General features: G+C 42.9%; 1 protein-coding gene across 1 annotated transcript in view; it reads left to right on the top strand.

The window, feature by feature from the left end:
* Positions 1-11,336: 11,336 nt before the first annotated feature.
* The window catches only part of LOC133575296 (uncharacterized), a 414,259-nt gene continuing 403,555 nt past the window's right edge, over positions 11,337-22,040 (top strand). Inside the window, exon 1 of the mRNA XM_072912263.1 lies at positions 11,337-11,392. The gene's annotated coding sequence lies outside the window, so the exon portion shown is untranslated. The remainder of the gene's footprint in view (positions 11,393-22,040) is intronic.

Here is a 22,040-nt window from a genome sequence, read left to right as displayed (position 1 = left end):
GGAGAAATTACTGCACGTAAGCGATGATATTACGGACCTTCGATCTTTCAGGCAGTACTGCATCAAAACGCGACATCAGTGTGTAAAGGATATCACCACATGGTCTCAGGAACACTTTAGAAAACCACTGTCAGTAACTACAGTTGGTCGCTACATCTGTAAGTACAAGTTAAAACTCTACTATGCAAAGTGAAAGCCATTTATCAACAACACCCAGAAACGCCGCCGGTTTCACTGGGCCCGAGCTCATCTAAGATGGACTGATGCAAAGTGTAAAAGTGTTCTGTGGTTTAACGAGTCCACATTTCAAATTGTTTTTGGTAAACTGTGGACGTTGTGTCTTCTGGAACAAAGAGGAAAAGAACCATCCGGATTGTTATAGGCGCAAAGTTCAAAAGCCAGCATCTGTGATGGTATGGGGGTGTATTAGTACCCAAGGCATGAGTAACTTACACATCTGTGAAGGCACCATTAATGCTGAAAGGTACATACAAGTTTTGGAGCAACATATGTTGCCATCTAAGCAACGTTATCATTGACGCCCCTGCTTATTTCAGCAAGACAATGCCAAGCCACGTGTTACAACAGCGTTGTTACAAGGCGATTTAACACAGTGGTAAAAAGGCACCTGTGCCAACTTTTTTGCAAGGTGTTGCTGCCATTAAATTCTAAGTTAATGATTATTTTCAAAAATAAATTCAGTTTCTCAGTTCCAACATTAAATATCTTGTCTTTGCAGTCTATTCAATTGAATATAAGTTGAAAAGGATATGCAAAGCAATGTATTCTGTTTTTATTTACGAATTGAATTACACAACGCGCCAACTTCACTGGTTTTGGGTTTTGTACCTCTAACTGCTTATAGGCTCCTACCCTGTTTGGTTAGACCATAGAGCAGGGGTCGGCAACCCGCGGCTCCGGAGCCGCATGCGGCTCTTTGATCACTCTGATGCGGCGCAGCAGCTTACTTGCTCAACCCCCCAATTTTCCCGTGAGACTTCCGGACTCTGCAGCATCGCGTGGACATCGGGGGCAGTACCTCTGGATTGGCAGACCGAGGTGGTGGTTCCTCTCTTTAAAAAGGGGAACCGGAGGGTGTGTTCTAACTATCGTGGGATCACACTCCTCAGCCTTCCCGGTAAGGTCTATTCAGGTGTACTGGAGAGGAGGCTACGCCGGATAGTCGAACCTCGGATTCAGGAGGAACAGTGTGGTTTTCGTCCTGGTCGTGGAACTGTGGACCAGCTCTATACTCTCGGCAGGGTCCTTGAGGGTGCATGGGAGTTTGCCCAACCAGTCTACATGTGCTTTGTGGACTTGGAGAAGGCATTCGACCGTGTCCCTCGGGAAGTCCTGTGGGGAGTGCTCAGAGAGTATGGGGTTTCGGACTGTCTGATTGTGGCGGTCCGCTCCCTGTATGATCAGTGTCAGAGCTTGGTTCGCATTGCCGGCAGTAAGTCGGACACGTTTCCGGTGAGGGTTGGACTCCGCCAAGGCTGCCCTTTGTCACCGATTCTGTTCATAACTTTTATGGACATAATTTCTAGGCGCAGTCAAGGCGTTGAGGGGATCCGGTTTGGTGGCTGCAGGATTAGGTCTCTGCTTTTTGCAGATGATTTGGTCCTGATGGCTTCATCTGGCCAGGATCTTCAGCTCTCACTGGATCGGTTCGCAGCTGAGTGTGAAGCGACTGGGATGAGAATCAGCACCTCCAAGTCCGAGTCCATGGTTCTCGCCGGGAAAAGGGTGGAGTGCCATCTCCGGGTTGGGGAGGAGATCTTGCCCCAAGTGGAGGAGTTCAAGTACCTCGGAGTCTTGTTCACGAGTGAGGGAAGAGTGGATCGTGAGATCGACAGGCGGATCGGTGCGGCGTCTTCAGTAATGCGGACGCTGTATCGATCCGTTGTGGTGAAGAAGGAGCTGAGCCGGAAGGCAAAGCTCTCAATTTACCGGTGGATCTACGTTCCCATCCTCACCTATGGTCATGAGCTTTGGGTTATGACCGAAAGGACAAGATCACGGGTACAAGCGGCCGAAATGAGTTTCCTCCGCCGGGTGGCGGGGCTCTCCCTTAGAGATAGGGTGAGAAGCTCTGTCATCCGGGGGGAGCTCAAAGTAAAGCCGCTGCTCCTCCACATGGAGAGGAGCCAGATGAGGTGGTTCGGGCATCTGGTCAGGATGCCACCCGAGCGCCTCCCTAAGGAGGTGTTTAGGGCATGTCCGACCGGTAGGAGGCCACGAGGAAGACCCAGGACACGTTGGGAAGACTATGTCTCCCGGCTGGCCTGGGAACGCCTCGGGATCCCCCGGGAGGAGCTGGACGAAGTGGCTGAGGAGAGGGAAGTCTGGGCTTCCCTGCTTAGGCTGCTGCCCCCGCGACCCGACCTCGGATAAGCGGAAGAAGATGGATGGATGGATGGACTTCCGGATTTCAGTGCCTCTCGCAGAAAACTCCCAAATTAAGATTCAACGATTTTCACCCTTCAGCTAAAATAAGGGCGTGCCATGATGGTACAACATTTGGCGCTCTCTACAATCTGTATTAACAGCGTGCCAGCCCAACACTTCTTATACAATATACATCTTCAGCTTGCACACGTACGCGACAGCAAGGCATACTTTGTCAACAGCCACACAGGTTACACTGACGGTGACCATATAAAACAACTTTAACACTCTTACTAATAATGCGCCACACTTTGAACCAAAACCAAACAAGAATGACAAACACATTTCGGGAGAACATCTGCACCTTAACACAACATAAACACAACAGAACAAACACCCAGAATCCCATGCAGCCCTGACTCTTCCGGGCTACATTATACACCCCTGCTACCACCAAATTTACAGTTCATGTTGCGGGCATGCACAAAAGCCACATCAGAGTAACAATGTTGGAATTTTTTTTCAATGATTGGTTATAATAGACGTGGGGAGTGCATGGGCTGCGTTCCATTACAAACCCTGCATACCAAAATGCCATCAACAAGCACAGAAGAGTATTGTGACCTTGCACTCGCCAACCTCATCTCACTTGATGATGATGATGATGATGATGATTATGTAGTGAGGAAGAGAACGGTTCAGATGCACAGTGCTGTTAGTAGAAGGTGGAAGAAATAACAAAGGCGTTAATGGTGCTGATGGTGAAAACGGTGCTTAGAATTGTCGCTGAACAGGCGGGTGGTAGTTTGTTTAATCAAAGACGAGGACAAAAAGAAAGCTTTCTCAGTGTTCTTGTACACATTTATACTATTATTCAATCAGTTTTTACTGTTCTGTTTTCCGGACCATACAATGCACCGGATTATAAGGCACACTGCCGATGAATGGTCTATTTTCGATCTTTTTTCATGCATAAGGCGCTCCGGATTATAAGGCGCATTAAAGAAGTCGTATTATTATTTTTTTCTTCTAAATTGAAAAGACTTCCTTGTGGTCTACATAACATGTAATGGTGGTTATTTGGTCGAAATGTTGCATTGATTATGTTTTACAGATCATCTTCAAGTCGCTTTCTGACAGTCGCGTCCGGAAGCACCGTTTTGTGGGCGGTCTTAGTTACGTGGCTCACCTTCGGCAGCGTCTTCTCCCCGTCATCTTTGTTGTAGCGGTGTAGCGTGCAAGGACGGGGGTTGAAGAAGTGTCTAAAGATGGAGCTTACTGTTTTAATGACATTCAGACTTTACTTCAATCAATAACGGAGCAGCATCTCCTCATCCGGAAACAACAACAACACCGGAAATGTGTCCCGTGAAAAACCGCCCTACCGGAACTCTAATAATTAAAGTTCCTTGGGTGAATAATGGAAACTCACAACACCGGTATGTTTTAGCGCTTTCATGGTGAGTTTACTGACAGATATAAGTAAGAACTTTACACTACTTTATATTAGAAATGGCAACAGCTGAGGATGAATGCCCCATAACAAGAAGATAGGCTTCTTCTTTTTCTCTATCGACTACGTTGTCGGCACGGACTACAAAGGCGGACGTGCACAATTTTTCAGGATTCATGCAGATCCCAAATACAGATCAGCAGGTACCAGACGGTAAGAAAAGTTGCTTTTGCATAATATTGCGAAACAAAACGCCAGATAATATTTCTTACCTTACAGACACACCTCGTACTCGTGTGTTGAAGCACATCAAGCGGTGTGGCTTCATAGCTTACCAAAGTCGTACTAAAACATTTTGATGGATTTTTGAGCGCCGTGTGTAATGTTCTATTTTTTCAATGGAACATATAAAAGGTTGGTGTTGTTTACTTGAATGATATTGCCATCACACCTCTTACCACATATGTCTTATGTTTGACCACCATCTACTAGTCACACTTATCATTACACAATGTACCAAATAAAATTGCTTCGAGGTCAGTGAGCAAAACCAGCACATTGTCGAGTTTTGAGAAAAAAAATACAATTTAAGTGCGCCTTATAGTCCGGAAAATACGGTACTGTTATTTAGAGATGTACCTCTACTAAGGCTGAAACGACGCGTCGACGTAGTCGACGTCATCGGTTACGTAAATACGTCGACGCCGTTTTTGTGCGTCGGCGCGTCGTATGTTTACGTCACACTACTGTCATGGCGGAGCGCAAAGCAGACGATGCGAGCGAGGGGAAAAAGCACGCCAAAAGTCGTCAAAAGTGTGGGAGTATTTCAATAAACGGCCTAATAATGTTGTATGCACACTGTGTCGAGCGGAAATGGCCTATCATAGCAGCAACGGCTATGAAGGAACATTTGAAAAGAAAACCGACAGCGTTCTTGCCATCACCATCAACTAGTCAATCGTCCGCGTGCGTATACGTTGTCATCATTACACAAAAACATGAATGTGTCATTTGTATCTGCGTTGTGAATTCATAAACTAAAGCACCGTTTCGCTCTGAGAGGCGCGTTTGGCGTGCCTGTTCAGTGTTTACAAAGACTCGCTCCTCTTTAACGCTGTGGAGAGGCGGGGCCGGCGAGCGAGCGGCGAGGTGGGGCGCGCCGGGAGCGACGCCGCAATCGTGCCCAGGTGCGCGATCCGCGCACCTGGGCACCTGGCTCCTTCCAATCTCCTCTCGCTGAAGAAAAGGGGAGCAGCAGAGAGAGAGGGAAGAGAGACTGGAAGGAGCCAGAGTGAAGCTGACGTGGAGCGAGAGAGGAGGAGAGACAGAGACAGGGGACGACGAGCGAGCGAGGAAGAGGAGCCGAAAAGCGAGGAAAGAAAGAGAAAAGAGTTGGAAGAGAAAAGACTTTGTGTAAAATTAAAAGATTGTAAACCTGACAAAGCCGTCTGGCGTTCAGTCTGTCGGTCCTGAAAGAACCCCACGGCACAAAGACGTGTCACAAACGCTAACGTTAATTAGTTGTGCAAATACCTTTTACAACATTAACAGTTACATATACTATGTACAAACCAACAATTAACTTTCACTTTAATCATACTATCATTGTTGTGTTATTAAGCAAAATAAGCAATACTTTTACTTTTGTTGAAATGTTTACACTGTACACTTTTTTTGTATTGGATGTTTAGCTTTATTTTTGCACATTTTAGCAAATAAGCAATACTTTTACTTTTGTTGAAATGTTTACACTGTTACAGAATATTTCCGTTTTGTACTTTTTTGTATTGGATGTTTATCTTTATTTTTGCACATTTTAAAGCAAAATAAGCAATACTTTTACTTTTGAAATGCTTATACTATTGCAGAATATTAAGATTTGCACTGGATGTTTACTTTTATATTTGCACATTAAAAAGCAAATAAGCTACTTTTAATTTTGTTAAATGTTAAAAGTTTTAAATGTTTACATTGTTACAGAATATTTTGTCATGTTGCTGTCAATGTTGACTGAGTGGCCATACTTTTGTTTTTGTAAATAAAAGCCATGCCTTTTGAAAAAACTGGCCTACATTTATTTTTTCCTCTTCATTTTAAATTAAAAAAATAATCGGTAAAAGGAAAAATAATCTATAGATTAATCAAAAAAATAATCTATAGATTAACCGATTAATCGAAAAAATAATCTATAGAGTGTCACCGCCTGCTGCCACCTTGTGGTTTGTATGCTCAGTTTTCCCTTGGTGCAGCAGACCTGGCTCTTACTTTTTGTCTTCCTCAGAGTTCCTGTGTCTTCCTGTGGGCGGAGCTGCAAGACGTGCACAGCTGTGTCTAATCTCACCAGCACTACTTAAGCAGCACCTGGCCAGCTGGATGGCACTCGGCTATTCCACTTCTTGACTCTGTTCGTATGAAGACGCCTATGCTCCTTGTATTTTTTGCTACATTCCATCTTGGCTATTTCCAGTGCCATCCAGCTTGGTATGTTCGTTGATAGTTTGCACGTCTTGCAACTTCGACCCAAAGCTTAGTTAGTTGTATATTAGCTTTTGTTCTTTTATGTCACGGTGCTCTTTTTGTGTTCTCTTTTTTTCGCACCGTCGCTTTTTGTTATATTATATTTTTGGATCATTGTTGTGATCGCTTCTTTGTTTAAGTAAAGAACTATTTACTCACAAATCCATCTGCATCCTTGGGTTCCTCTGTTCCACATCTAAGTAAATTGTGACATAGAGTAATCGATAGAAAAATAATCGTTAGCTGCAGCCCTAACCTCTACCTTATAGTATTTATCTAGTCATTCATTCAGAGTGGTTGTTTCCCAACCTGAAGGTTGAGGGTCCAATTCTCAGCCCCACCGTGACCATGTCAAATTACCCTTGAGTAAGATGCTGAAACCCCAGTTGCTCCTGATGCTGCGTCACCAGTAGGTAAATGTGGTATTAGTGTCAGCGAGCTTTAAAAAAATAATATTCAAGCTATAATGTTCAATTTCAGTTCAGTTCAGTTCAGTTTCCGTTTATTTCGAACATGCATACGATACAATGTAATGCATCACATATTTCCAGTTTCATTACAGCACGTCCAAATAATGTTATGAATTATATTAATTAGGGATTTCCGACTTTTCCAACTCTTAATTACCGATACCGATATGAACCGGAACCGAAACCGATATATACAGTCGTGGAATTAACACATTATTATGCCTAATTTGGACAACCAGGTATGGTGAAGATAAGGTCATTTAAAAAAAAATTATAAAATAAAATAAGATAAATAAATTAAAAACTTTTTCTTGAATAAAAATAGAGAGTAAAACAATATAAAAACAGTTACATAGAAACTATGTGAGTAAAATTAACTGTTAAAGGTTAGTACTATTAGTGAACCAGCAGCACGCACAATCATGTGTGCTTACGGACTGTATCCCTTGCAGACTGTATTGATATATATTTCAGTGACGTGCAGTCACTAGAGGCAGGTGAGGCCCCGCCTCACCTGCCATCATGGAAATAAAAAAAATGTAAAAAGAAAAAAAAAAATTAAATTGATATATGTATCCAGTGATTATACTATAAAGTTATTTTCCATTTAACTTCACCAGTTATAGATTATTTTTATTCAAAATCGCTGAATTTTCACATTTGCCGTTCAAGTACCGAGAAGAGACGGTGCGGTGAACAGCAGCCAGTTGAGGCACGTCACTCAGTGCCTCAACATGGACGGACTCGGCTAACTGCTGGCTTGCTGTGCAGTGAGACTGTATTGCTATATGAATTATATTATACATTTCCATAGTTTAGTTAGCTGAGGTATATAATGTACAGTGTATTTTGTCAACAACTGTATGTGTGTAACGTATTTCTTGTGCTGAGCGATCATAAAACGGCTGCAAAAGACGCATTGGCTGAGGCTCCGGTAGCCCCGCCTCCTGCAACCCCGCTGTAGAATTGTTATATCAACTAAAGCCCACACTTAAACTTTCCACGTGCAAGATTGAATCTATTTAAAAAAGTTATTTCATAAGAAGCCAAAAAGTGCAAAAACAATAATGTTCGTGTTGGAGGAGTTGTGAATGACTGCACGGCAACAACATTAGGTACACCTGCAGACTGCAGGTGTATCTAATTCACAACTCCTCCAACATGAACATTATTGTTTTTGTACTTTTTGGCTTCTTATTAAATAACTTTTGTAACCTATTTTAATGGGCTTTCCTATTTGTGATGTTAAGTTCCTGTTATGCGCTGTTATACAGTATATGCCTTGAGCTCTTATTTTGAAGGCGCCAAGAGCGGAAGTGATGACATGTTGTAGTGGAACGGAGGTTTTTGAAAGAAGGTAAATAAAGTGGTCCTCGTGTAAACTGGAGCCTCCGTGTTTGTTATTTTGTAGTTTCATACAGTATAGGCAACATTTATAAACCCTCGGTTACACTTTTTTAAATAGATTCAATCTTGCATGTGGAAAGTTTAAGTGAGGGCTTTAGTTGTGGACTTCATTTATAAGTAAAGGTAAGACCATAATAACTTTTTTATTAAATGTGCTTTTTTGTGTGTGTGCTACAGTTTGTATGTGTAAAGTTAAAGTTAAGTTAAAGTACCAATGATTGTCACACACACACTAGGTGTAATGAAATGTGTCCTCTGCATTTGACCCATCCCCTTGTTCACCCCCTGGGAGGTGAGGGGAGCAGTGGGCAGCAGCGGCGCCGCGCCCGGGAATAATTTTTGGTGATTTAACCCCCAATTCCAAGCCTTGATGCTGAGTGCCAAGCAGGGAAGAATGCTGGTATGAGCTTTTAAACATAACCCGTTAACTGCTGCCAATCAAATGGTGAATAAGATACTCTTTAGGGTTCATATGTTTGTAAATCTGACTGTGATGAAGTCAGTGCCTCACCAGCCATCAACCTCACCGCACGTCACTGATATTGATATATAATGTAGTAACCAGAATATTAATAACAGAAAGAAACAACCCTTTTGTGTAAATGAGGGAGGGAGGTTTTGAGGGTTGATGCACTAATTGTAAGTGTATCTTGTGTTTTTTATGTTGTTTAATTAAAAAATAAAAAATAAAAAAACGATACCGAAAATAAAAAAAAACCCATACCAATAATTTCCGATATAACATTTTAAAGCATTTATCTCTAATGTTAATACATTAGAGATAATGGCAGTAAGTCGGACACGTTTCCAGTGAGGGTTGGACTCCGCCAAGGCTGCCCTTTGTCACCGATTCTGTTCATAACCTTTATGGACAGAATTTCTAGGCGCAGTCAAGGCGTTGAGGGGATCTGGTTTGGTGGCTGCAGGATTAGGTCTCTGCTTTTTGCAGATGATGTGGTCCTGATGGCTTCCTCCGGCCAAGATCTTCAGCTCTCACTGGATCGGTTCGCAGCCGAGTGTGAAGCGACTGGGATGAGAATCAGCACCTCCAAGTCCGAGTCCATGGTTCTCGCCCGGAAAAGGGTGGAGTGCCATCTCCGGGTTGGGGAGGAGACCCTGCCCCAAGTGGAGGAGTTCAAGTACCTCGGAGTCTTGTTCACGAGTGGGGGAAGAGTGGATCGTGAGATCGACAGGCGGATCGGTGCGGCGTCTTCAGTAATGCGGACGCTGTATCGATCCGTTGTGGTGAAGAAGGAGCTGAGCCGGAAGGCAAAGCTCTCGATTTACCGGTCGATCTACGTTCCCATCCTCACCTATGGTCATGAGCTTTGGGTCATGACCGAAAGGACAAGATCACGGGTACAAGCGGCCGAAATGAGTTTCCTCCGCCGAGTGGCGGGGCTCTCCCTTAGAGATAGGGTGAGAAGCTCTGTCATTCGGGGGGAGCTCAAAGTAAAGCCGCTGCTCCTCCACATGGAGAGGAGCCAGATGAGGTGGTTCGGTCATCTGGTCAGGATGCCACCCGAACGCCTCCCTAGGAAGGTGTTTCGGGCACGTCCGACCGGTAGGAGGCCACGGGGAAGACCCAGGACACGCTGGGAAGACTATCTCGCCCGGCTGGCCTGGGAACGCCTCGGGATCTCCCGGGAGGAGCTGGACGAAGTGGCTGGGGAGAGGGAAGTCTGGGCTTCCCTGCTTAAGCTGCTGCCCCCGCGACCCGACCTCGGATAAGCGGAAGAAGATGGATGGATGGATGGATGGTTAATACATTATGTTCTGTTAGAGATTAGGATATTCGTGTTATCGACTAGGATTTTTGTCAGTAAGCAAAAGTCAACATGGTCACGTACCATTGTGTTAAACACGTTTCAAGATGTTTTCGCATGGTGTAAAAAAAGCAAGAGATTGGGTGAAATCCATTAAATCATATTGTGACTAGACTGCAAGATTTGGTCCATTCTTCATATTTGTGAGTGGAAATGGAGTGCAGGCAGACAGGGAGGGCAGAAAGCTCTTTGATTTTTCAGCTCGGTCTACCTGACTTAGCTCCTCATTTATCCTACTAGGGCACCATTTCTGTCTCCCTGAGCTGGTTTTTTTTTCTTCCAAAACTGTCCTCCCCTGAAAAATGTATGTTTTTTTCCTCTTTACTGCAGACAAACTTATGGTATACATTTCTTTGTTTTCTTGTGTTGACAAATGAAAAAGGGCCGCAAAGCAAGGCCGGCATCACCAGACGAGAGTGAAAACACCACAGTTCTTTGTTTCCTACCGTATGGCTGCAGAAAGACTTGTGTGAGGTTTTTTTTTTAAAGTTAAAGTTAAAGTTAAAGTACCAATGATTGTCACACACACACTAGGTGTGGCGAGATTATTCTCTGCATTTGACCCATCACCCTTGATCACCCCCTGGGAGGTGAGGGGAGCAGTGGGCAGCAGCGGTGGCCGCGCCCGGGAATCATTTTGGTGATTTAACCCCCAATTCCAACCCTTGATGCTGAGTGCCAAGCAGGGAGGTAATGGGTCCCATTTTTATAGTCTTTGGTATGACTCGGCCGGGATTTGAACTCACAACCTACCGATCTCAGGGCGGACACTCTAACCACTAGGCCACTGAGTGATCTTCGAACATTGTTACAACTGTGACAGAGGAGAGAACATGAAACCACCACCGGGGAATTCATGTCTAGTATTATTGGCTTTTTGATCTGGAAATTATACATGCACATTTGTAGGTATCATTAATTGCCAGCATCACAGTCTTTTATATTAGTGTCAACAGAGAATGATGTCACATACCAGAATTGTAATGCCTCACCGCTCCGTGTAATCTGCATGGAAACAGATTTAACAAGGTGTTTTTTTTCCAAGGCAGTATGATGTTAAGGCAGTGGTTCTTAACCTTGTTGGAGGTACCAAACCCCACCAGTTTCATATGTGCATTAGCCGAACCCGAACCGTAATCATAAAATGATGTTATTATTTTAAAGAAATACTAGTAAAGGTATATTTTACAAACAAAAAGTTGCAAGAATGTACACATGATCCCATGTTTACATCTCATTGTGCAACATGTGAATGTTTTTGTCATGACTTGGACCGTGGAGTTTTTGTTTTCCCAAGATGCAAAAGGATTTGGATCGGACATGGCTTGAAGGTAAATACATTTTTAATAATAACACTCAAAAGAACAAAAGGCGCGCTCAAGGCGGATGTACAAACTTGACTAATGAAAACAAAAGACTTGCACGGGGGCAAAAAACTATGAACAATAAAAAACACTAACTGTGGCAATAATAAACAAACTTACTTGGCATGGACATGAAGTGCGCAGACGTGGACAGAGTGTGACAGGGGGCATAAATGCGAGGATAGCAGGGTGAGAAAGGCTATGACTCCAGGACGAACAACAGAAAATGAAAAGCTTAAATAACACAGACATGATTAACAACAGGTGCGTGACTCAAAACAGGTGCGTGACATGACAGGTGAAACTAATGGGTAACTATGGTGACAAGACAAGGGAGTGAAAAAGCCAGAAACTAAACAAAACATGACTAAGACAAAACATGATTACACAGACATGACAGTTTTAGTGGGAACTAAATGCGATATCTGAAAGGGGTACAAATTATTTCCAAAGCCGGACCCCCCACCCAGACATACAATACTAGTACACAGCTTATGAAAAACAATATGTTATAGTCATTGTAAGTGGGCCAAAAAGTTAGAAAATAATCTCATGGAAATGACTGCTGTCATTTGATTACAATAATAAAACATTGAACTTGTTATTTAGTCAGGTTTGGAACAGGTGTAATGCAGGTCTGACGTCGCTCACATGTGGGGGAGAAGTTTTTATTTACACGATGAGTCGGGCGTGTCTTGACCTCTGTGACGGAGGCTCTGCCGAACCCCTGAGGCCGACTCACCGAACCCCTAGGATTCGATCGAACCCAGGTTAAGAACCACTGTGTTAAGGAGATGTTGTTCAATGTCTGAGATTAAAAAAAAGCTTACAATAGCCCTACTTGTATTGCAGTATTGTGTAATAGCCTGGTTTTATTTTTGTTTCAAGTGTTTCTCTCTTCCGATGCCCAGTTGATAGTTTGGGATGCCGGCCAAGTTAGGTAAGGGCTTCACACTACAATACAAAGCCCAAGTGTGGAATTCAGATGTTCTGGCAAAAAAACCTATATGAATATGCATGTCGATTAGCCTCGTAACCCAGACAGTTTATTGTACTGAATTGATTGACATGTAACTCCTTCTGAGTTGCATCATTTTTCCACATTTACTTGCTAATCGCTTGTTCTTAGCATGCTGAGCTCATGTCATTCACGGGATGTAAAAAAAAATGGCTGGATGGTTGAGCAGATAGTTAGTTACAAGTTATTGTAACTTTCGAGGATGAAACACATTCTAATTAGGGCCCGCATGGCCCATTGTAAAATTAATCCCAACGGGAGTCCTTTTGCAATGGGACATAAGGACCTATTGAATTTGTAACGTTTTATTAGGGCCCGCATGGCCCATTGTATAAGGACTCCCAAAGGGAGTCCTTATACAATGGGCCACTTATTGGGACACTTAGGACTAAAACTTGACAAAAGTATTGGGACACTTAGGACTACAACTTGACATAAGTATTGGGACACTTCGGATTACCACTGGACAAAAGTATTGGGATACTTAGGACTAAAACTGGACAAAAGTATTGGGACACTTACGACGAAAACTGGACAAAAGTATTGGGACACTTCGCACTAAAAGTTGACTAAAGTATTGGGAGACTTAGGACTACCACTGGACAAAAGTATTGGGACACTTTGGACTAAAACTTGACAAAAGCATGGGGACACTTAGGACTAAAACTGGACAAAAGTATTGGGATACTTGTGGCTAAAACTTGACAAAAGCATGGGGACACTTAGGACTAAAACTGGACAAAAGTATTGGGACACTTGTGGCTAAAACTTGACAAAAGTATTGGGACACTTAGGACTACAACTTGACATAAGTATTGGGACACTTCGCACTAAAAGTTGACTAAAGTATTGGGACACTTAGGACTACCACTGGACAAAAGTATTGGGACACTTTCGACTAAAACTTGACAAAAGCATGGGGACACTTAGGACTAAAACTGGACAAAAGTATTGGGACACTTGTGGCTAAAACTTGACAAAAGCATGGGGACACTTAGGACTAAAACTGGACAAAAGTATTGGGACACTTGTGGCTAAAACTTGACAAAAGTATTGGGACACTTAGGACTACAACTTGACATATGTATTGGGACACTTAGAACTACAACTTGACAAAAGTGTTGGGACACTTTGGACTAAAACTGGACAAAAGTATTGGGACACTTGGGACGTAAACTGGACAAAAGTATTGGGACACTTGGGACTAACACTTGACAAAATTATTGGGACACTTAGGACGAACACTGGACAAAAGTGTTGGGACACTTAGGACTAAAACTGGACAATAGCATTGGGACATTTCGGACTACCACTAGACAAAAGTATTTGGACACTTAGGATTAAAACTGGACAAAAGTATTGGGATACTTAGGACTACCACTGGACACAAGTATTGGGACACCTACACTGGACAAAATTATTGGGACACTTAGGACTAAAACTTGACAAAAGTATTGGGACACTTAGGACTACAACTTGACATAAGTATTGGGACACTTCGGATTACCACTGGACAAAAGTATTGGGATACTTAGGATTAAAACTGGACAAAAGTATTGGGACACTTACGACAAAAACTGGACAAAAGTATTGGGACACTTCGCACTAAAAGTTGACTAAAGTATTGGGACACTTCGCACTAAAAGTTGACTAAAGTATTGGGAGACTTAGGACTACCACTGGACAAAAGTATTGGGATACTTGTGGCTAAAACTTGACAAAAGCATGGGGACACTTAGGACTAAAACTGGACAAAAGTATTGGGACACTTGTGGCTAAAACTTGACAAAAGTATTGGGACACTTAGGACTAAAACTGGACAAAAGTATTGGGACACTTGTGGCTAAAACTTGACAAAAGCATGGGGACACTTAGGACTAAAACTGGACAAAAGTATTGGGACACTTGTGGCTAAAACTTGACAAAAGTATTGGGACACTTAGGACTAAAACTGGACAAAAGCATGGGGACACTTAGGACTAAAACCTGACAAAAGTATTGGGACACTTAGGACTACAACTTGACAAAAGTGTTGGGACACTTTGGACTAAAACTGGACAAAAGTATTGGGACACTTGGGACGTAAACTGGACAAAAGTATTGGGACACTTGGGACTAACACTTGACAAAATTATTGGGACACTTAGGACGAACACTGGACAAAAGTGTTGGGACACTTAGGACTAAAACTGGACAATAGCATTGGGACATTTCGGACTACCACTAGACAAAAGTATTGGGACACTTAGGATTAAAACTGGACAAAAGTATTGGGATACTTAGGACTACCACTGGACACAAGTATTGGGACACCTACACTGGACAAAATTATTGGGACACTTAGGACTAAAACTTGACAAAAGTATTGGGATACTTAGGACTACAACTTGACATAAGTATTGGGACACTTCGGATTACCACTGGACAATAGTATTGGGACACTTACGACGAAAACTGGACAAAAGTATTGGGACACTTCGCACTAAAAGTTGACTAAAGTATTGGGACACTTCGCACTAAAAGTTGACTAAAGTATTGGGACACTTAGGACTACCACTGGACAAAAGTATTGGGACACTTTCGACTAAAACTTGACAAAAGCATGGGGACACTTAGGACTAAAACTGGACAAAAGTATTGGGACACTTGTGGCTAAAACTTGACAAAAGTATTGGGACACTTAGGACTACAACTTGACATAAGTATTGGGACACTTAGGACTACAACTTGACAAAAGTGTTGGGACACTTGGGACTAACACTGGACAATAGCATTGGGACATTTCGGACTACCACTAGACAAAAGTATTTGGACACTTAGGATTAAAACTGGACAAAAGTATTGGGATACTTAGGACTACCACTGGACACAAGTATTGGGACACCTACACTGGACAAAAGTATTGGGACACTTAGGACTACAACTTGACAACAGTATTGGGACACTTAGGACTAAAACTGGACAACAGTATTGGGACACTTAGGACTAGCACCTGCCAAATACGCGGGCCCGACCAACGCTGCTTGCAGCTTTAATTTTCTCTGTCGCTGTGCTCTCAATACTGTAGTATTATATTCTACATTCTCCAGTTTGCTGCAGCAATCTGTTTTCTCAGTGCCCTCAACCTCCTCTTGGATACAATTTGCCTCTCTACCATGGTCAACAGCTACATGTTGAGGAGTACATACATTGTTGTTGTGATAGCAGGTTTCAATTCGACTGATGCATTCATTGTTTTCCGCGGTACTATTTTAAGGTTGTAAATAGACCACACAGACCTGAGGCTAGTTGTCAAGGTAGACCTATCCAACCACCCACTTTCCTCTCTTTGGAACGAACAAAGAATGGGCGGTTAATAAGTATATAAAGGTATGAAAATCCCACTGTACGATATTGTGGTTTATGTAAAAACCTAAAAGATGACATAGTGTGTACAATGAAGTGGCAGGAATATTAGGATAAATACACTTACTGTAATGGAAGACAAACCTAATGCTTAAACGTTCTAATCATATTTACTACTACGATCATGTATCTAAGTGCAGAAAAAAACATAATTGCATTTAAGAGAACAGAGTTGGGAAAATGTGTACAGTAAAAATAATGGAAATCATGATCATGGCATTTTTTAAGTACTTTCCTGAGGCTTTATGACAAATATTGTCCATGGACACTAGAGATGCGCGGTTTGCGGACACAACCGCAAAGTCTGCGGATTATCCGCGGGTCGGGCGATTGAAATAAATAAAAAATTAGATTTTATCCGCGGGTCGGGTCGGGCGGTTGAAATAAAAAAAAAAAAAGATTTTAAATAGATTCAGGCGGGTGGCAGTTAAACCAATTGGGAAATATATATACATAGTTAAATGTTGTTACCCACATACGAAAAACGAGCAGGCACCTGCAGCATATGCCACAACAGAAGAAGAAAAAAAAAAGAGATGGACACTTTTACGGAGCGGAGAAGGGACGCCTCGCCGGGGTCCGGGACCGAGGCCCCTTCCCCCGAGAGGGCCCCACCGGGAGCCGTAGCTGAGGTGATCCGCGAGAAGGGCCCGACGCACGTCCAGGGTCACCACCGCGCCCACCGCACCGACACCCCGCCTCGTCCGCCTTCGCCGCGGCCGGCGTCACGCGCAGCAGGTAAGCAGCTTACCTGCTCGCCACCCCCGTGGCCGGGGGCTCGTAACAGGGGTCACTCCGCGCGCTCCGCCCGCGCAGCTTACCTGCCCGCCACCCCTGTTGCCGGGGGCGCGTAACAGGGGTCACTCCGCGCGCAGTGCGCTCACGAAAGGGGTGGGGCTCACCCTGGTGAGCCGAGTGGGCCACTTTTGGTAAGCAGAACTGGCGCTGCGGGATGAACCGAACGCCGGGTTAAGGCGCCCGATGCCGACGCTCATCAGACCCCAGAAAAGGTGTTGGTTGATATAGACAGCAGGACGGTGGCCATGGAAGTCGGAACCCGCTAAGGAGTGTGTAACAACCCACCTGCCGAATCAACTAGCCCTGAAAATGGATGGCGCTGGAGCGTCAAGCCCATACCCGGCCGTCGCCGGCAGCGAGAGCCGCGAGGGCTAGGCCGCGACGAGTAGGATGGCCGCCGCGGTGCGCGCTGAAGCCTCGGGCGCGAGCCCGGGTGGAGCCGCCGCGGGTGCGAGGGACATCGCACCTACACGTGCTTGGAGGTGCGCTCAGCGCGGCTCCCAGATGATTGCGCTCTGGTGTGCGTCTGGGCCGTGACAGCGTGGCAATCATTGAATGTCTCTGCTGCATTGGATCAGTCTCCTTTCTTTAACAGGCAAAAGCTTTATAACCTCACTGATGCCTTGCATCGTCTATATTAGATATATAACAACGGGCGGGTGCGGGCGGGTGCGGTATTGATTAAATGTTAGTTCGGGTGGATGCGGATGGTTGACGACTTTTGTGATGCGGTTGCGGATGAAATAATTGCCTATCTGCGCATCTCTAATGGACACAATTAAGCAAGAAGCAAAGGAACAATCAACCAAGGGATTAAAAAAATGCTTGCAAGGAAAAAGTACTTTATATAGAATGTTTATAACACAGACCTACTCAGTGGCCTAGTGGATAGAGTATCCGCCCTGAGATCGGTAGGTTGTGAGTTCAAACCCCGGCCGAGTCATACCAAAGACTATAAAAATGGGACCCATTACCTCCCTGCTTGGCACTCAGCATCAAGGGTAGGAATTGGGGGTTAAATCACCAAAAATGATTCCCGGGCGCGGCACTACTGCTGCCCACTGCTCCCCTCACCTCCCATTGGGTGAACAAGGGGATGGGTCAAATGCAGAGGACAGATTTCACCACACCTAGTGTGTGTGACAATCATTGGTACTTTAACTTTAACTTTAACTTTAACAATCTACCAAGGCCAAAAATGACAAGAACAGGCAACTGATAGACAAGAGCAAAAACAACATGAGACCAACATGGGGCATACTAAATAGTATAATCAAAAAATGTTACTAAAAAAAGATTACCCTCAATACTTCTCAGAGGGAAACGGAAAATAATGACAATATGGAGAAAGTAGCTGAACGCTTTAATACGTATTGTGTAAATATAGGAACACAACTGGATCAGACGATTCCAGATGTACATGACTCAAATTAAATCATAGACAGAAATCTCAACTTGAAGTTCCTCAAAAATGTGACAAACGACAAATAATCAAAATTGTAAAGAAATCTAAATTCAAGACCTCAACTGGCTGTCATGGAATTGATTTGGAAACCAATAAATGGGTTATTCAAGAAATTACAGAACCTGTAACATATGTCAGAAATATATCATTTTAAACAACTCAACTGTTAGTCAACAACAGTTTGGACCAGGGGTCGGGAACCTTTTTGGCTTAGAGAGCCATGAAAACCAAATATTTTAAAATGTATTTCCGTGAGAGCCATATAATATTTTTTTTTTAGCACTGAATACATTTTTAAGTAAAACCAACATTTATAAGTCTCTCATTCTTTTTAATAACATTGTTATTCTGAAGCTAACCAATAAAAAATAAAATACTTCTTACCATTAATGCGACTTCTTGAACAGGTGCGGTAGAAAACGGATGGATGGATTCAAATGCATGAGAATGTTTTATATTTTGAACGTTATTTTTAACACTGTGATTACCAGCGGATTTATTCAGTACTTATCCTGTTAAGTAATGTCAGCTAAGATTTATCTGAGAGCCAGATGCAGTCATCAAAAGAGCCATATATGGCTCTTGAGCCATAGGTTCCCTACCCCTGGTGTGGACCATTCATAAAGAAACCCTCGTAGAGAACCAATACGGATTTCGAGGTAACATTTCAACATTGATGGCATTAATCAAAGTAACAAAGGAAATTAACAATGCAGCTGTGCAGCTACATTATGTATGGATCTAACACAGTGGTTCTTAACCTTGTTGGAGGTACCGAACCCCAGCAGTTTCATATGCGCATTCACCGAACCCTTCTTTAGTGAAAAATAAAATGTTGTTTTTTTTCAAATTCAAGACAAAGTTACGGTATATGTTTTTTGTTTTTGCAGTGTAGTGTAGCATATTCAGCTATTCCTCCTCCTCCAGAAATTATATCTGTAAGAAACATAGTTTATATGCGCCATGGAGGCGACTATTACCAGAGGTGTGGACTCGAGTCACATGACTTGGACTCGAGTCAGACTCGAGTCATGAATTTGATGACTTTAGACTCGACTTGACAAAATGTAAAAAGACTTGCAACTCGACTTAGACTTTAACATCAATGACTTGTGACTTCACTTGGACTTGAGCCTTTTGAATTGACATGACTTGACATGACTTGCTACTTTCCCCAAAACCCAAAGATGAAAAAGTTATTCGGGAGCGCTCCGTATTTTTCATTGTGTACTTGTCTATCAGCGTTGCGTGTGTCAGCTGGTGTGGTCTCAGTACAACAGCCAATCAAATTAGATCTACTTTGTTTTCATCACACAGCATTCATCCAATCAAATTGCAGGACAACCAACGAAGAAGACATGTCCAAACCACACGCCAGTGAACAAAAAATGATACCTAAAATAATTTTGTTTGGGTATAAAAATTACAAGGTGGTCAACACAAAACGGTTTGCAGTATGCAACACATGCGGTTCGAAAATTACTGATGGAGAGGCAACAACTTCCAACTTCGTCCGGCATTTGAAGTTGCACAAAGAACGGTAAGTTTTGAATGTAAGATAACGTTTATTGGCTAAGTAACGTGACTTTTATTTGCTGTGTGGTTAAATCAGTGAGGCTGTAAACTCACTGCTAACGTTATAACGTTATTGCAAACACGGGAATCTGTTGCAGTTCACTACCTTATTCATACTTTTTGTTCAGTGATTTTTTTAAGCAGGGTTACGTTAGTCAATATATCACACGTAACGTTAGACGGCGGTCAGCAGCACCGCGTATTTTAGCCACCTAAAAAAAGACAAAAATAGTAAAATAAAGGTCAGTTAAAATGTATACTATATTATGAATATGTGTACCGTTTTAGTTAGCTTTCTGACATACTGTTGTTTGTTTACCTCAGTGGTCCCCAACCACCGGGCCGCGGCCCGGTACTGGTCCGTGGATCGATTGGTATCGGGCCGCACAAGAATTTTTATTTTTTTAATTTTTTTTAATTAAATCAACATAAAAAACACAAGATACACTTACAAGTAGTGCACCAACCCAAAACAACTCTCTCCTCCCTTTTGTTCTGGGCATTGAACATGAAGACTCTTCCTTCACTGTTCCGAGTGGCCATGAGAGTCTTGGCAGTGCCTGCCTCCAGTGCTCCAGTGGAGCGAGTTTTCAGCCATGGTGGCATCATACTACGCCCCCATCGTGCACAAATGACTGACAGACTCTTGGCTAATTTGGTCTTTTGCAAATGCAATGCAGCATAGGGCCCTGACATATAAAAAGTACAACTTTTTTGTTATGTTCACGTATATGTCATGTTTTTTCAATGTTAACACTTTTGTACAAATAAGTACATTTGCACTTTATTTTTCAATGTGTTTGTTCTGTAAAGGAATGAGTTAATGTTTAAAATGACTGGTTAATAGTGCTATTATAAAGTGCAATGTCAGCACAATTTTCTTTCCTGCAATTTAAAATGCACTTGTTTTAATAAATAAATACAGCGTTTGAAAAGCATACACAATCTGTGTTAATATATTAGTCTGTGGTTAAAAGGACTTGAAAGGACTCGAAACTCAAAATGCAGGACTTAGGACTTGACTTGAGACTTTCCAGTCTTGACTTTGGACTTGACTCGGGGCTTGCCTGTCTTGACTCGGGACTTGACTCGGACTTGAGGGCAAAGACTTGAGACTTACTTGTGACTTGCAAAACAATGACTTGGTCCCACCTCTGACTATTACTGATTTATTAGTGGCTTTCCACTGTGGAGGAAGGTTTGGCGCTCGCTAAACCATTGCATTGTGTTGAAGACGCGTTCATGTGCTTGTCGCTGTCAAATGTGTTGGACACAGCTAGAATGTGTCATCAACATGCATTATCACAATATAACGATAGCAATCGTCAGCCTTAGAAATAACCTGTTTTTCCTGCGCATTCTAACCACGACAATGATGTAATGCTCAATGGTTTTGGAGCAGTGATGTGCGGTGAGGTTGATGGCTGGTGAGGCACTGACTTCATCACAGTCAGATTTACAAACATATGAACCCTAAAGAGTATCTTATTCACCATTTGATTGGCAGCAGTTAACGGGTTATGTTTAAAAGCTCATACCAGCATTCTTCCCTGCTTGGCACTCAGCATCAAGTGTTGGAATTGGGGGTTAAATCACCAAAAATGATTCCCGGGCGCGGCGCCGCTGCTGCCCACTGCTCCCCTCACCTCCCAGGGGGTGGAACAAGGGGATGGGTCAATTGCAGAGGACAAATGTCATTACACCTAGTGTGTGTGTGACAATCATTGGTACTTTAACTTAACTTTAACTTTACACATACAAACTGTAGCACACAAAAAAGCACATTTAATTAAAAAAAAACGTTATTATGGTCTTACCTTTACTTATTCTGTCCTTGGGCAAGACACTTCACCCCTTGCTCCTGATGGCTGCTGGTTAGCGCCTTGCATGGCAGCTCCCGCCATCAGTGTGTGAATGTGTGTGTGAATGGGTGAATGTGGAAATACTGTCAAAGCGCTTTGAGTACCTTGAAGGTAGAAAAGCGCTATACAAGTATAAACCATTTATCATTTATTTATAACTAAAGCCCTCACTTAAACTTTCCACGTGCAAGATTGAATCTATTTAAAAAAGTGTAACCGAGGGTTTATAAATGTGGCCTATACTGTATGAAACTACAAAATAACAAACACGGAGGCTCCAGTTTACACGAGGACCACTTTATTTACCTTCTTTCAAAAACTTTCGCTCCACTCCAACGTGCCGTCACTTCCGCTCTTAGCGCCTTCAAAATAAGAGCTCAAGGCATATACTGTATAACAGCGCATAACAGGAACTTAACATCACAAAGAGGAAAGCCCATAAAAATAGGTTACAAAAGTTGTTTAATAAGAAGCCAAAAAGTGCAAAAACAA

Source organism: Nerophis lumbriciformis, linkage group LG35, assembly GCF_033978685.3.
Source record: "Nerophis lumbriciformis linkage group LG35, RoL_Nlum_v2.1, whole genome shotgun sequence".
Taxonomy (NCBI): domain Eukaryota; kingdom Metazoa; phylum Chordata; class Actinopteri; order Syngnathiformes; family Syngnathidae; genus Nerophis; species Nerophis lumbriciformis.
This window is presented reverse-complemented; position numbering and strand designations above follow the sequence as displayed.